The sequence below is a fragment of the Pseudonaja textilis genome, chromosome 8, assembly GCF_049901715.1.
Source record: "Pseudonaja textilis isolate UNSWEBS1 chromosome 8, rPseTex1.2, whole genome shotgun sequence".
NCBI classification, from domain to species: Eukaryota; Metazoa; Chordata; class Lepidosauria; order Squamata; family Elapidae; genus Pseudonaja; species Pseudonaja textilis.
Window position 1 is genome coordinate 26,840,593 of NC_141997.1, and position 17,571 is coordinate 26,858,163.

Here is a 17,571-nt window from a genome sequence, read left to right on the forward strand (position 1 = left end):
CTGAAACTGTAGACTTGGAAGTAAACAAACAGAAATCAGACAAAGCAATGACAGACCACTTCTGTTTTGCTACCAAGAGTGTTTTCATGACATGTGTACATCCATCCAGTCACCAAAATGTAATATTGTGGTTTGCCGGCAGCAGGTGAGGATGGCAGAGGTCTGACAGTGAGGATGAAAGTCAGGGAGCCTGGTGAGGACTTGGACAAGGGTCCTGCGTCTGATGCAGGGATGGGGCCAGGACTATCGGAGGGTAGGGTGCTGCCTTCAGAGCTTTTGGAGTCTGGCAGCAGTGAAGTAGAAGACCCTGGGGAGCCTATGACCAGTGCACATGTAAGGTAAGGAAAGAGCTGGACCCCATGGTGTATGGGAACTCTTTATTTCAAATCTGGAATCAGGAAAAAAGCAAGCAAACCGTGGCAGAGCCAGCTTATATAGCCGGTGCTGTCCAACACTTCAGCCGCTCAATCCTCCCTCCAGTGGCTGGACCAATGAGTAGAGTCTGACATCAGACTCCACACATGTAAATGAGGTGTCATGCATATTTAACAGCACTTATGCACAGGGCTGCTCGAAGGGGAGAGCAGCTGAAACAGCAAGGGCAACTCGGGAGTAAGGCTGGAAGGTGATTGCCCTTCCCATAAGGGATAAAAACCAGCCCTCAGGGATGTGCTCTTTGCAGGAAGCAAAGAAGTTCTTTAGACTCTGAGTCCTCGTTAAATCCCTATGAACTCTGGTTTGTTTTCAAAACTTCTGTCGGTTGATATTTATCAGTAGTTAGACTTCTGTTCTTGGCAGCCTTTTACAACCTTGAAAGGGCTTGCTTTTATCTAGGTTTAAATGACTCTTGGCTGGGAATGCAAAGAATTCCCAGCACTGCATTAAAAAAGGTTTGCTTTTATACACAGTTTGTGTTTGTTTAATTTGAACAAGGCTTGGGTCAGAACACTGAATTTGGCTCCAGAGTGAATGTATCTTACCTTATTTTAGAACTTCCCTTACTTGTTTTGTGTGTTTCTCCCCACATGATAGCTGTGAAATTGACTCTAAGATTCTTAAGTTTATACATCTAAAGGTCAGAATGCAAAAATATTAATCTTGGCTATTTTGTATTTAATTCATGTTGAGGTTTGTTTGGATTATATCATTGAAGCTTCCAAATTAAGACAAATAGGACAAATGATGCTGTCCTGTAATGTAGAGATTCTCCAATGTTTCAGTTATTCTGATAGATGATAGATAGGTAGATAGGTAGATTGATAGATAGATAGATTGATAGATAGATAGATAGATAGATAGATAGATAGATAGATAGATAGATAGATATAAAATGCCAAGGAAATTAAATATTTTTTTTAAAAAAAGATAATTTACCCAAAGATTTTTTTTAAAAAAAATACTACTTGTCCATTTTCACTGTCACTGGGAAAGCATTTAGAAATCTCCAGCCACTCCCTCAATCAATCATTTTGGCTTCTTCTGCAAACACAGACATTTTTGCCATTATGCTAAAAATAGATGCTTTTCAGACAGCAAAACCAGTTTGTCTTGTTTTGTTATTATTTTTAATGTGCTGTTTTTACTTGTAATTGTGATAACAGGATGTATTCACTATTCCTCAGTTCAATAACCTGATAATTTGGCAATATGGACAGCCTCTGTAACTTTATAATATAACCATGAGGAAATAATTTCTTTGGGAAAAAGGAACCACATTAATTCTGGTTTGTTTTTTGTAAATTGCATCACCAATACAATAGGGCTAGGTGATTTCAAAAATCCCTACTATTATCACACTGCTTCAGTTAGCTGTATTTCCTAGTAAGAATTTTTAGGATTCCAGCTGAAGGGCATAACTGCACACGTTATGTTTATTAGTTTTATTAAACCAGCATAATGTCCAAATTGTGTTATCTGAAATGTAGAACTGCCACAATTACACCTAGATATGGGATATAGGAGAACATCATGTCCATGTGCTTTCGGCATGTCTTGGGCAAACTTTAAAAATACTAGAGATGTTTACATTAATAATATGGTGTTGGAAGGAATAATGGGGTGATGCCCAGGAGGTCTGCTACCTGCAAAAACTGAATTCTTTGTGTGACATGATTTAAGGGACTCTGGGAAGGAAGCCTACACAACACCTCAATAGAAACTAGAGATTTTTCCATAGAAGATGGGACATTTTCTTGCAGACAGAAACTGGCCTTGAGGTGAGGGGTGGTGGAAGGATTTCCAAGAGCCACAAGAAGTCATGAAATCACCAGAATGCTCAGAACTGTAGGTCCTCAGAGGAAAAGTTCAGATGCTTTAAGGGTACAAAGTTGCTGTTTTGTCTACATTTTCCCAAACTGGAAAAAATAATCCCAGTTGTTCATAAAAGAGTATCTTGCTCATTTCAAAAATGCCCAAATTATGGAGTGAAAACTTTGGCTTTGCTTACTCAAGAGGATCGAAAAGGTCTGGATGTAATCTGGATATTCATCCATGGTAGGAAGATGATGTATGAGCTCTCTTTAGGAGTTTTAGTCTGGAAAAGAGCTGATGAGGTGCTTTTAGACTATCTTCATGGAATTTCACAGATGATGCTGTCTTCTATTTATAATTATAATCCAGTGTTTTTCCACTTCTATTTTTTCTATTTCTTTCTATAAGAATATATTAAACAAGGACAAGTTGAACAGCTGTATAATTAACTGACAGCTTTAGGAAATGCTAGTCTGGAAATACCTAAACATTCTTGCTTATTATTCTAGCTCTGGTAAACTATGCTTATGAAGCAAACTATGCTTATTTTCAAAGCTTGCAAATTTTTGAAGCTCAAGCTGGTCTTACAAAGACATCATTCCCTTTAAATGAATGCTTCCATTTTTTGCATATAGGCAAGGTTAATAATGCCAGGCAAAATACTTGAAAGTCTTTCTTAAATAAATTGTTAAAATTAGTTACCTTGCTGGTGCTGATTTTCAATATTCCATTAAACTGATTGATGCATTTGCTTTTTATTATTCTTGCATTAGTGAAAAGTTAGTCATAAATGTACCTCCTTTCAAACTAAATTAAATAAAAAAGGAAGGTAGGTTGAAATCAGCAAATGACTCCTTCCATAATTCTTGGAAGTAACAAAAGACAATGATGCTTGTATTTTCTATAAGCATCTTGCTATGCATCTATTACTATATATGGAAGAAAATTCTATAATCCAGACATGGAAATTTTTAGAATAAATTTTTAGAATTTTCAGAATAAATGCAGGTCCAACTCAATAACTGCCTTCTGTTTTGGTCTGGCTTGTTCATTGTTTATCATTAAAAGCCATCTACTGAATCACAACACCATCTTCAATTAGTCTGTGGAGAGGCCCCTTCAATCACCAGATGGATAGACATTTAAATTAGAATTGCTGAACTCTGCTGCCTCTTTAATTGCCCTAACCACCATCTGTGGAATGTGTCTTCTGCATCAGAACAAAACATCACCTGGGTTTTATGATCCTGTAGACCCAGATCCTGGCAATGGTATAGTTACTGTTTTATACAGCAAATTAGAGTACCTTGCAGTCTCCAGAAACTGTTACTAGATTTAAGTTCTCAAGTTGAGAGAGGAAGCCAATTAATAAACAAGTGGCTGGATAGTAATTGAATTAACTATATTTAATGGTAATAACATTTAATTGCAAATGAAAGAGATTCAAATTTAGGTTCAGCCTCGGCCTCATCCATTGCTTTTTGGAATTGCATGCCAGGAGCTATTCTTGTCTCAGCAAAAGGTGTGGTATAGGCACTCTTGCAACCAGGCTGATTTTCCTGCTGTGGGCAATTGTTACAATAACACTGTGTATACTGTGTCATGAACCTGTCAGCTCTCAAAGTAGTTCAGGCTAGGAAATCAATGCCATGTAGGTCAGTATTACTTTTATTGTAAAGCTATAGTAACATAATAGTGCAAGCCTGAGTGTGTGTCTCCCTCCTTCTCTTTATCTGAGGGATGTGTCTGAAATTTTTACTCATATTAATTCTTTTCTTGAACTGAGACCCTTTTTATCTACCATTGACTTGATAATGATTCTTCTTCTTGGTTCTCAAAGCCAGGAGAATCTTAGAGAATCTTGAAAACTTTTAACTTTTTGAGTGCTGCTGAACTGAGCAGTCAGCTGCCCAGCTTCCCAAATATTTGTACTGCAGGCATCGACATCCAAACCTGGAGCAAGTTTGTGGTAAACTATCAGATTAGAAACTAGGAGTCCAGGAGGTTCTAGCCTGCCTTATGCACAAAGCCAGCTAGATCAGGGGTACCCAATTCCCCCACTACCACCATGGATCGGTATTGGTCCATGGTCTGTTAGGAACTGGACCACACAGCTAGAAGTGAGTGGCAGGTGAGCAAATGAAACTGAAACTGTCTTGAGTCCCTTGAGTTGGAAGGGACTTTGGAGGCATCTAGTCCAACCCCCTGCTCAAGCAAGAGACTCTATACCATTTCCAACAAATGGTTGTCTAATCTCTTCTTAAAATCCTCCAGTGATGCAGCATCCAAAACTTCTGAAGGTAAATCATTCCACTGATTAATGGCATATTCATATACAGTAATTCCACTGATTAATAGTGTAGCAAATATAATTCATATACAGTATATAATTTTACACACACAAAAAGAGACACACACAGGGACTAAAGCAATGAATCAATTGCAGTTCTTACTTTAAATACTGCATGGTTTTAAATGAGGTGTTGATTCAGATACATGATGTGTCTAACAGCCCTCTTTCCCCTTACGAGGTATATAGAATTCTAGATAGTCATGCTTGTTTTAACATTAACCCTCCTATCGTCCAAATGGTGCTCCCAGTCCTAGTTCCAACCGCAATATCAGGCAAAGTTATCATTCTCAAGAATAGCTCAATTCTTTCCATCTTGGAAAGCTCTCACTAATTAATGGGCTGTTTGAATTGCTTTGGTTAGTTTCCTGCTAGTGGGATGTAAGAGAGAACTACAGTTTAAATTGCTCTTCCTGCACGGTTGTGTCTGTGTGGTAAAGAAAGAATGATGAGGTAGAGAAACTGTACTTTTGTTTAGTGGAGATTCTACTTCATTGCAAAATAACCTTGTGGATGATATCTTTTACCGTGTAAATGGATATACGTTGTACAATACTGGAGTTTCTAAAAAAAAAATTCATGAGCTTTTAGGCATTATTTTATTACAGATTTAAAAGAAAAATATTTTAAGACATTCATTTTTTAATGAATCAGATCCATACATATTAAATAAAATGCACCTATAAAGTTCAAAGCATCTTAATAGGAACAAATCTCTTAATTGAAACATTAGGTAATGACTAACATAAAACAGAAATCTTTTGAGTGCAATTATGTGTTCTAAGTGAATTTCCTTTCATATCTGAACTCAGAGGAGAATTTTTATTATGCCTGATTGTAACTTTATTCCAATATTAGACTATGGTTGCTGTTTATCTTTGTCATATTTTTGAACCACATATGAAAGGATCCTCAAACCAGCACTGTAATCAAATGCCAAAAAATGTAAATCTTAGGGACACTTCTGACTAAACTTCTTTCATGTATTACTCAATATATTGCTCTAATATATTTCTGCTTGAAGTGTTTTACATGCAAGTTGTAATGAGAAGAATCTTTTGACATATCATCCCATCTCACTGCATTTCACTGGACTCCCTTTCTCTCCACATCTATTCTTATTACCTGTAGTCCAGTAATAATTAGCTGCTTCATCATTTGGTGCTTTGTCATGCTCGACAGCAGGTTTATAAAGTCTTATCATTCAGTCATAAAGTGAATTACAGCGGACATCATCTGTGTGAAGTGAACTATCATGTGAGTGCAACTTGGGATTTTACTTTTGCATTCTCTATTAAATCTGCTTGTTGGAAGGTAGAATAGAATAGAATAAAATAGTTGGAAGGGACCTTGGAGGCCTTGTAGTCAACACATTGCTCAGTCAGGAAACCCTATACCATTTCAGACAAATGGTTGTCTAATCTCTTCTTAAAAAACAGAGTTAGAGCATTCACAATTAATCAATTGTTCTAACTGTCAGGAATTTTCTCCTTAGTTCTATGTTGCTTCTCTCCTTGATTAGTTTCCATCCATTGCTTCTTGTCCTGCCCTCAGATGCTTTGGAGAATAGCTTGACTCCCTATTTTTTGTGGCAGCCCCTGAGATATTGAAACACTGCTATCATGTCACCCCTAGTCCTTCTTTTCCTCAAACTAGACATATCCAGTTCCAGCAACCATTCTTTATGTGTTTTATCCTAATCATCTTTGTTGCTCTTCTCTGCACTCTTTCTAGAGTCTCAACATCTTTTTTACATCGTGGAGACCAAAACTGGATGTAGTGTTTGAAGTGTGACCTTACCAAGGGTGGTTGTGAAGCACACAAATGGCAATCAGGTGACTCTATAATGCTGCGATGATCATAAATGTGCATTGGTAGCAAAACACCTGAATGGTAATCAGTGGGATGATGTGACAATTGGAAATTGAGACTTGGTCATAGAATTGTTTTATTTTTACACTGATGGGTTAAATGAGGTAGTTGGTGAGGGCTACCTTGATGCTTATCAAAAAGTTTGGTTATTACATTATAGTCGGGGTGACGAGCCAGTGTTGCTTTCATCTGCAATTTGCTATGGCTTAAGTGGATGAAGTCCAAACATACGTAAAGGCCCACAAGTGCCTTCCCTTTGTGTTATGGGTACTATTGCTTCCAGTGGCTCTTTTTCAATATTTCGCTAGGATGGCCTTATAATTCAGAGGACAGTCAAAAATCCTTCTTTTTGTGAAGGTGATTTTATTCCAAGTCTCACTTCAACAAACCTAGGAAAGATGGAGGAAAGGCTTAAGGTTGCCCTCTACCTAAATAGCAACTTAAATTGGCACTTAGGTCAGTGTTGCCTCCACTGTGGCAAGATGTATCACAAGTGTGTTTAATTATTTCTAAATTTTCAATTAGATCAGTCTATGCAACATCAAAGCACATTCCTACATCCTTTGGCAAGATCTAGGTAGCCAACTTATGCTTTGCTTACATTAGTGCTCATGGGAGAAGCTGACAATATTGTTCCTTATCTACTATTATTCCATTTGGAGCTTGGGAAATGCTGTCATAGAAGAAATCTTGCTGACTCTTCACATGCGAACTCAGTGTTTTAATAGTGACAGAAGAAGAAATGGAACGGAAACATCGATAAGCAAATTTTACATATATTTGTTGAAGATGATTAATTTCAATTTATGTTTCAAAATTAAATTGTCATAACAAATGATATAATAGATTAAATTAAAACTTGCATGATATAAAGGAACGTAACAATAATTAAATGCAATAAAAATAATGCATCTTCATTAAAACAAGTATGATCATTTATTTCTTTTTTTAACATTTTTTTTGACTTTGAGTTTTTCAGTATTAGGGCATGGGGTGAAAAAGAAGCATTTGAAAATAAGATATAGGTGCTGATCTGTAGGTGAGCTATGACCTATTATGAGGATAGAATTTTTTCGGGAATGACTTTTGACAAAACTAAAGCGCCATGCAAAGTAACTGCTATACAGTATGTGTGTATATATATTTTGAACATCTGTGTCTGTGTGCACACACAAACACACACACACAAAACTTACACACATGCATATACTGTTCAGTGTTTTATATAAACACTGAATTTTAGAATTAATCTTGAACCTTTCCAATCTAGTGATTTATCATAGCATAGAACCATCATAATGGTGATACATCACTAAAGTGATCAAGCTTTATATTGCTACAGTGATGGCTAGATAATGTAATAAATTGCAAGTGTGGATAACTTTGAGAGATCCGACCTTCTCTACCCTAGATTATTTCAGTCAGCAGAAGAAAGTGAAAGCATTCCTAAAAAAACTAGAAATATTTGCAAATCTCTCCTTAACGTCTCTAAAACATACACAAAAAGCTGCTTCCCTTAAAGCCATGAAACAGAAACCACTTACAGATTCACTATCTTGATGGTTATCTCTTGTCTCAATAGACTAAGAATTGCAATTTCGTACAACTCTGTATCAGTTTTTACAATCAGAGTCACCACTTACTGTAATGATATTGCAAGAATCCATTGACTAGTTGTTTCATATTCCATTATTATTATTATTTTGAACCAGTGCCTACACACACACACACACACACACACACACACACACACACACACACACACACAAATCTTTGGTAGCTCTACCTCTGAAACTGTTTTTTTTTTTCCACTGAGTCAGGATTACTGATATATTTGGAATGCACTGAAACATACAAATCAGCTTCTCTGTCCTGCATAAGTTTCTTCTTTAGTCAATACGTTGATCCTCAACAATAGAAGATTTAATGGATAATGTAAATTTGGAGTTTAATGATATCAAGAAAAATTAAAACTGAGTATAATTGACTGCAGATCTTATCAATCATGAAAGTGTTTTTTTAAAGGTCAGTCTTAAGTACTGATGGAAGGAAGTTATTAAAACAGAAGAAAACAAAGCACAATTGTAAACCTGGAAGAATACACAGCAAGCTTAATAAAGATCTGAAAACAAAAAAGAATATAAATACAAAGAAGAATACATATATATTTAATAATAAATACATAAAGGAAGTGGGAAAAGTAGGGTGCCAAAGGAGAGTAAACAGAGATAGCCCACAAGATAGCCCACAAGATAGCCCACAAAGATGATATATCAGAAATTTTAAAATTCCTGGAAGACAATGGGAAGAACTTTTTACTGCAGCTCTTCAATCAAATATATGAAACAGGAAAGATACCAAATGATTGGCTAAAGTCAACCTTTGTGACAATCCCCCCCAAAATAAATGCAAAGAAGTGTACCGAATATAGAACAATAAGCTTAATAAGTCTTGCCTTGAAAATATTCCTGAGAATAATTCACACAAGAATATACAACAAAATTGAGGAGCGTCTAAGAAACACACAATTTGGTTTCAGAAACAATCTTGGTACATGAGATGCAGAGGTGGTATTCAGCAAGTTCTGACCAGTTCTGGAGAACTGGTAGTGGAAATTTTGAATAGTTCAGAGAACTGGCAAATACCACACCTGACTGGAGATTTTACAGTATCCTTCTCCTGCCACGCCCACCAAGCCACGCCCACAGAACTGGTAGTAAATTTTTTTGAATCCCACCACTATGTGAGATGTCCTATTCAGCATTCTTGTACAGCATTGTAGAGATGTCAGTCATAGTGTTTAGTGCTTCATTGATTTTGAAAAAGCATTTGATAAAATAAGACACAGAAAACTATTACAAATCCTGAAACAAGTGGGAGTAGATGACAAAGACATCCAAACCATAAAGAATCTATACTGGCATCAGGTAGCAAATGTGAGACTAAGCCGAAAATACTCAGATGATGCAGAAATATGAAGAAGGGGCCAGACAGGGCTGTATCCTGTCTCCAGTGTTGTTGAACATCTACTCTGAGTCAATTGTCAATGAAGCACTGGAAAACATCAATGTTGGCCTAAAAGTAAATGGTATTCAGATCAACAATTTAAGATATGCTGATGATACAGTTCTGCTTGCCAGTAAGCATGAAGACCTTCAGCTCCTCATCAACAGTCACAGAAATATCTGAAAAAATATGGCTTGAAGCTTAGTACCTAAAAAATCAAGATCATGGTCATCAACAAACAACCCATTAATTTACCACCGATAAATTTGGAAGGAATACCACTTGAAAAGTTGAAAGGTTCACGTACCTCGGTTCTAATTTACATGAAAACTGTGGCATGACCGCTGAAGTAAAGATAATAATAAAGAAAACTTGAACAGCATTCTTCAAAATGAAAAAGCTCTTCTGTAGTCATGATATAAGCTTACGATTGAAAATCCGACTTGTCAGATGTTATATCTTTTCTATCCTGCTCTAAAGAGTAGACAGTTGGTCTCTGACAGAAAGCCACTTGAAGAGACTAGAAGCATTTGAAATGTGGATTTACAGACAGCTGTTACATATAAACCAGGATGACAAAATCAGAAATGGGGAGGTGATAAGCCACCTGGGAAAGCCAAGGGAAATAATCAAAACCATTAAAAAGCCAAAGTTGGAGTATTTTGGACATGTGATGACACACCTGGAAAAATTCAGCCTACTTCACTTAATCCTTCATGGAAAGATTGAAGGCAAATGAGGTCCAGGCAGAAGAAGAACATTATGGCTTCAAAATCTAGGGGACTGCTTTGGACAAAACTCAGCAGTACTTTTTCATCCTGTTGATAAAAATAGGATTGCCAAAATGATTGCCAACCTTCGATGATGGATATGGCACAAGAAGAATAAGAATAAGAAAGGCTAGATTGCATGATGGCTGAACTTGGGGTTCTATTTTAGATCTGTTCAAGTTAAAAGCAAAAGCAAAAGAATAGTCTATCAGTGCTCAGTGACAACTCTTTTATTTTCTTTAATAACTTGAAGAAGTAATTTTTAAATTCAGCTCCATTTGGAATTCAGTACAAGAATTAATATTTAACCTTGTTGACATCCTGGCAAGTAATGGAAATCATGTGTGTGCAGAGTCAAATATTAGCCAAATTGTGCAGTCCACACTATATAATATATACAGAAATTACTGTATATTGACACCCTTAACCATGAAAAGCTATTACGATGGTCTAAATCTAGTTTAAAGATAGCAAGTAAGCCTCTTTTCTGAATGAACTGGTGGCTCATGATATTTTTATTCTGGATCGTATAAGTTCTGATTAAACTGTTGTTGTTTTTTTACAGTTGTAGAAGTAAACTTGGAGGTTATCACAAAGTACTTCTTGGTACTTCTGATGCACAATTCTTATTTGGAATGTTTGGTTCTGATCCATTCCTGCTCCTTGAAATTTCATAAAAATTTGAGGTTTTGAAGGAGTCTTTTAAGTCTTCTAAGCCTATAAGCTATTTTTAGTAGGAAGTTGAAAAAATATGGAATGGACTTCAATTATTTATATGACCTCAAAAATAACAAGGTTGAATGTGTCTCCTTCATAAACTAATGAAAGTTTACTTTAAAGGGTGTAACATTAGTTTCCTTTAATCTAAAACTAATTTAATATAAGAAAAACACTGTTTTGTGTATACTGGGTTTAATAGATTGTTTGCGCTTGCCTTGCTCTGCATGTGTATTGATTCCTGGCAACTGCTTGGACTACTCCCTGTAGTTTTCTTGGGAAGATTTCAAAAGTGATTTACCATTGCTTCCTGAGGTGATATTCAGCAGGTTCTGACCAGTTCTGGAGAACCGGTAGCGGAAATTTTGAGTAGTTCGGCGAACCGGCAAATATCGCCTCTGACTGGAGATTTGACAGTATCCTTCCCCTACCAAGCCACGCCCACAGAACGGGTAGTAAAAAAATTTGAATCCCACCACTGATTGCTTCCTTCCTTTGGCTGAGGGAGAGTGACTGGCCCAAAGTCACCCAGCTAGCTTTGTGGTTAAAGTAAGACTAGGACTCACAGTTTCTCAATTTTTAGCTTGCTGCCTTTATCTGCTACAGTATACTGGGTCTTGAGCTTTGTCATATTGTTTTAATAATTTTATTGATTTTCAAAAATAGAGCATTAAAAAGATAAACAGATGAGAGAGAAAAAGGTTTAAGGAAGAGAAGAACACCAAGAGAGAAAGAAGAAGAAAAAAACACCTTAGAAAGAGAATGACTGTAAAAATACATCAAACTCTCACTCTATGTTTAAAATTTGCTGTATGTTTGATTACATTTCCAACAAATATTTAAAATGTATTTGTACATTTTTGATGTTTACCTTGTGTGGTATATGAGTGATACATTGTTTTATATAAAATATCTCCTTTGGATTATAATTCAATGAAAATTTCAGTCCTTTCTCCAATGTATTCTCCCATAATGCATTCTCCCTAATTGTATTTTATATCTATTTTTGCCCATTTTTATCATACAACCTTTAGAATGCAATAGAATAGAACCTTACTGTCACTTTATATGTATGCTAATCAGCATATATTAAAATGAAAATCATTGCACTAGGCTCTCAAAGTATAACCATTATGCACATACCCATGAACATACACATATATGACATAGAGAAAGATCCCAGTCTAGTTTGAATGTATACATATATATATATAAATTGTTTGTGGTCTTTCCATTTTTAATAACAAAATTGTACATCTTAGTAATAGTAAGGTCACCATTTGTAAAGTAAAACAAAAAGGCAACAATTTCCCTTGTCCATTTGTGTCCAACTCTGGGGGGCAGTTCTCACCTCCATTTCTTAACTGAGGAAGCCAGCAATATCCAAAGATGCTTCTGTGGTCATATGGTCAGCATTACTATATGCTGAAGTGCAGAAATGCTGTTACGGTCCCACCAAAATGGTACCTATTTACCTACTTGCATTTGCACGCTTTCTAACTGCTAGGTTGGTAGGAACTGGGCTAGAATAGGAGCTCACAGGACAGACAGGACAGGAAAGGAAGTCAAATATCATTTAGAATGCATCAATAGCAATACATCTAAATCGTAGGAAATAATATATACATGGTCAGACCTCACCTTGACTATTATGTACGGATGTGGAAAAATAAAGAGCATATTCAGAAAAGAGAAAGAATAATCAGAATGCTGGAAATTAAGTTCTAGGAAGAATGTTGGGAGGAACTGAGGATGGCTAACTTTGAGAAGAGCATACTTACGCAAAATAGGTTACCTGAAAGGATATCAGCAAAAGCCAAGCTCTAGAGGGTGAAAAATAGAATGATAGGTCTAGATTACAGAAAAGCAAATTCCGGTTGGAAGTTAACAATAAGAGCAATTCAACTGTGCAACCAATTACCCAGAGAGATGGTTCTTTACCCAGGGGTTGCCAACTATCTGTCATAGATGGCTTAATTCAGATTTCTTCACAGGGCAAACTATCCCCGATGGTTTAAACATTTTTTTCAAACTCTATTTTTCCCTCCCCACTCTCTCACACACAAAGGCACGAGGTGTAAAACTATAACAAAAGTTGTCATGTAATAAAATCAAGATAAAGGAAAGAAAGAAGGGTTAGTAGTTACAAGACCAACCCTCTCTTCTTTTCCTCTTCTTTCTAGCATTATTAATTCTAGAACTGTTTAATCCTACATTTCTGCTTCTGTCAATAATTATTATTCTCACTGTTGTACCACTAAACCTGCAGTATATTTCTTCTGTTACAATTATTAGCGGTGCTATGGCTTTTGTAGTTATCTGTATTATAACCATTGATAATAATAAACATTACATAACCAGATAGTTGATATTGCATCAGGTCTAGAAGTAGAAAATGCCTAATAACAGACAAGCTAGGTAAATAATAATGCAATATATGATAGATTCCATCCTTCTCTAAATCCTTCCTTCCTTCCTTCCTCCCCCCATTTTTTCTCTCGGAGTGCACTCTGCAAATGGATATTTTGATTTTGAGTGAAGAATTCACCTTTCTCCTGTTGGAAGTTAAAACCCACTCCTCTCAGAAAAATGAAATATTTTAGAATATACTAAAAAGGCAGAATATTTCCTTTAAAAAGAGAAGTAGAAACTCAGAAGCAGAAACTCACCTCAGAAGCAGAAGCTCACCCCCACCTTTGTTAATGGGCAGGCCATTAAGGCCTGGGCCAGAGTATTCTACATAACAAAGCCCTCTACCCATCTCACTACATGGCCTGGGAAGATTGCATCAGCCAACACTCAGGTGAAGCCATGTGGTCCAGATAAAGTCTACAAAGTTAGCTAAGACTCCCGCCTCTGGGAGTCTGACAGCCAATGGGATACATTTCTTACACAGGAATAGGAAACACTAAGGTGGGGCCCAACAGACGGTATATAACTAAGGGTCTCTCAGCATCTTGTCCCTTCTCTTTTTTTCCTTCACCCAACATCTTGAAGCATGTGATCATCCTTTTCACTTTGGAACTCCAAGCCATGTGGTTCTGTCCACCATTAAACAATCTTTCCAAACAACCTACATGTTTCCAGTGTCTTTCTTCCCCACTTGGAACTGAACAAAGAAGGATAATTCTTCCAACACTCCTATACTAGTTTATATTTTAAAATTTCAAAATCCAGCCCCCGTGTAGGTTTTGCTAACCCCAGTGTAAAAACTGAGAGCATAGTTCATGCTTCTTTAAGCTGATGGGATTCACAGTCCAGTTCTTTGGATGAAAGTGAAGTCCCACTGGGTTCAATGGTGCTTCAGTATGTTTACATTTAGGAAAGTGATAGCAGATGAGCAACCAATCCTTTTCTATTCTCCCAGCTTATCCTCAGCCCAAATTCTCTATGCTTGTCTTAAAGCAGAAATAGAAAGGAAACATATCCTTTTGCCTCAACCCCAACCCCCTTCAACTTGGAGATGAAATTAGGCAGAAAAGATAGGCTTGATCCTCTGCCCTGTTATTCTACAGTTCAGTCCACAGTACCTCTGATGCCAGTTGGGATATTGCTATAATTTTTCTACTTTTATTCTGTGAACGTTGAAAAAAACAAAACAAGAGCTGTCAGACAAGAAAGGCAGTTCGGTCTTTAGCTCCCAGAGCCCTAAATTTATCCACTTCCATATTGCTACTTAAAGGATCAGGTAGATAGTTAACCAGATATAGCAGCAGACTGGAATGAACACCATGGACGAGCACAACCCAAAACAAGTTTCCCTAGGTTCAGTTACTTACTCTCAGGTGAGGCTTGCACTTGAACAAGGATCACAAGAGTCGCTAATAGGGAGACTGGAAGTGGCTGATCCTTCCAGGGCCTTTCCATACCTTGCAGATTTCTCTCCCAAGGTCCAAACCTCTCTTCTCTCATCCACTGTCCTTGTTCCTATTGTTGTTTTGCATTTTATCCCCCTGCCACTATCCAAAAGCTGAGTTTGAAGTACTAGTCCTACCTTGAAATTATTTATAAAACTTATAAATATGTATTTATTTATTTATAAAATAAAGGTAGAACAAAAAATCTTGTTGAAATAAGTCTGTTTGGACAGCTTTATGAAAAACCATCAGGTTAGGGGATCAAAGAAAGCTCAAGTGTTAAAAACTATTTCACAGTATTAGGATCACCACCAAGAAGGTTTGGTGGACCATAACTAGCACTAGCACTTAGACTTACATACAGGGGTGGGATTCAAATTTTTTAACAACCGGTTCTGTGGGCATGGCTTAGGTGGTGGGCGTGGCTTGGAGGTCATGTGACTGGGTGGACATGGCTTGGTGATCATGTTATTGGCTGGGTGTGGCCAACTCAATATCACTCACCTCAAGGCACACATCTCCTTGCTTGGCCTCTCATGACTCTGGGGATGCTGCAACAGTTGTAAGTGTGAAAAAGGGTCATAAGTCACTTTTTTCAGTGCCATTGTAACTTTGAATGGTCACTCCACACAAGCAAAGTACCAGCAAAGGAGGGGAAAAAAACTCCAGAGATGTTCCAGAGACAGGAAGTCCAGTCCTGCCAAGAACGTAATAAGGGTTAATGGAGAGGCAGTTTCTGTAAGCAACACCAGAATGTTTCCTTCCTGCCTTCCTTACAGGATTAGTCCAGTAATTTCTTCTAACAACAAGTTCTCTGAACTGCTCAGAATGTTAACAACTGGTTCTAGTGAATAGGTGCAAACTGATAGAATCCCACCCCTGCTTCACAGTGCTTTTATAGCCCTCTCCAAGTGGTTTACAGAGTAAGCATATTGCCCCCAAACAATCTGGGGCTTCATTTTACGCATCTTGACTCAGCAACTATTTTACCCATTTTACGCATCTTGACTCAGCAACCTGGTGAGATTTGATCTGTCAAATTGCAGGCAGCTGGCACAACCATCTTGTCTTGCGATGGTACATGGAAAAAGCAGAATCTAGACAGAAGACATGGCTCAGAAGACAAGTAGGCAGAAGCCAAGTCATTGATAAACACTATCACTTTGGATTGGAACTGGAAACTAATTGCCAACTAGACAAAAATTAAAACATATTTATAAAAACCACTACCACCACAAAAAAGCATGTCACATAATGCTTGTGTTATGCAGTCACATGGAACTGTGAAAATCGTTGGCCAAGAGATTTGACTTCTGTATAAACATGATACGGTGCTCATTTAAAGCAAAAGATTAAACATTAACATTTAAGTTGGGTTTTGATTAAAGATATAGATTGTATGCAAGAAAAATAAAATGAAGCAGTCATAGATTATGTATTTTCTATAGAATTGAATCACATATAAAACCAATCTCTAAATTAATTGTTATGATAGATAAGTAGCAAGAAATTAATATTTCAGTTATAGAATTGCACTGAAATGGCAGTTTTAAACTGCAAAGAGCATATTTTCTCTTTCTCTCCCATGAACTTTATAAAGGAACTTTTTTGATCTCCCTCTCCCCTAACCATGTTTTAAATATGCTCTGACATAATTTTTTTTTCTGCCACTTTGTTTGGCGTTGCTACCACTTCGTGACATAAATGAGAAAGGAATACATTGTTCTGAGCCATCTCTCTGCAGTGTCTAAGTGCAGCCTCAGAATGGATAAAATCTCTTTAGGCTTTGTCACCCATTCATTTTAGAGGTAAGCCAAATGACTGTCAGCAACTGTAACAGAGACAACAGAGGCAGGATAAGGATCAGCAATGGAGACAGCCAATTTCATGCTAGTCTAGTTTTCTGCTGACTCAAAGATGGGCGGATAGTGGGGAAAGGCTCAAAACTTCACACATCAGGATTTCTTTTTTTTTTTTTTTAGCAGATAGCTATCCTGCATATGCTAGCAACAGTAAAGCAACCAGCAGTCATATTAGTATTTGGTTGAGTAGCATGAAGGCATTAGAAAAGTCACTCAAATGCTGGGAGTTTATACAAGATCAGAATTGTTCAGGCAACAATTTTGCCAGTGATACTCTATGAAAGCAAAAAATTGGCTTTGAACAAGAAGATAGAGTCTTGAAGCTTTTGGAGAAGGCTTCTGAGAATACCATGGATGGCTATCAAAATAAACTAATGATCATAGAGCAAACTAAGCCAGAGTTGTCACGTGGTACACATGACCAGGTCTATATTATATTTTGGACACAATCTGTGAAGCCCCAGTTGCCTTGAGACATCCATCATGATGGAAAAGAGAAGAACTCAACCACCAGCAAGATGGATAGACTTAATCATGGTGCCAGTAGGTTAACCATTGGAAGTCCTGAAGAATAGGTTGAACAAAACATTTCTATGTAATTGCTAGAAGTCACCACAATATATCAATATGCCAGAAAGTTGTGTTCAACAGCAATGACTGAAATATGATACATGTCATAGTAAGACTATGGTTGTTGTCTGCTTTCTACGCATGGCTCCTTTCACTGTTGCACAAAGCTGCTATCACAGACACCTCTGAGTCCAAGCAGATGTTTTACATTTGGGAAAAAAATAAATAAGAGACACCCTGGGTGGCCTTATGTTTATGCAAACTTCTTCACAATTTTATTTTTACTCACCAAAGAAGAATGACTTAAGAGCTGACGG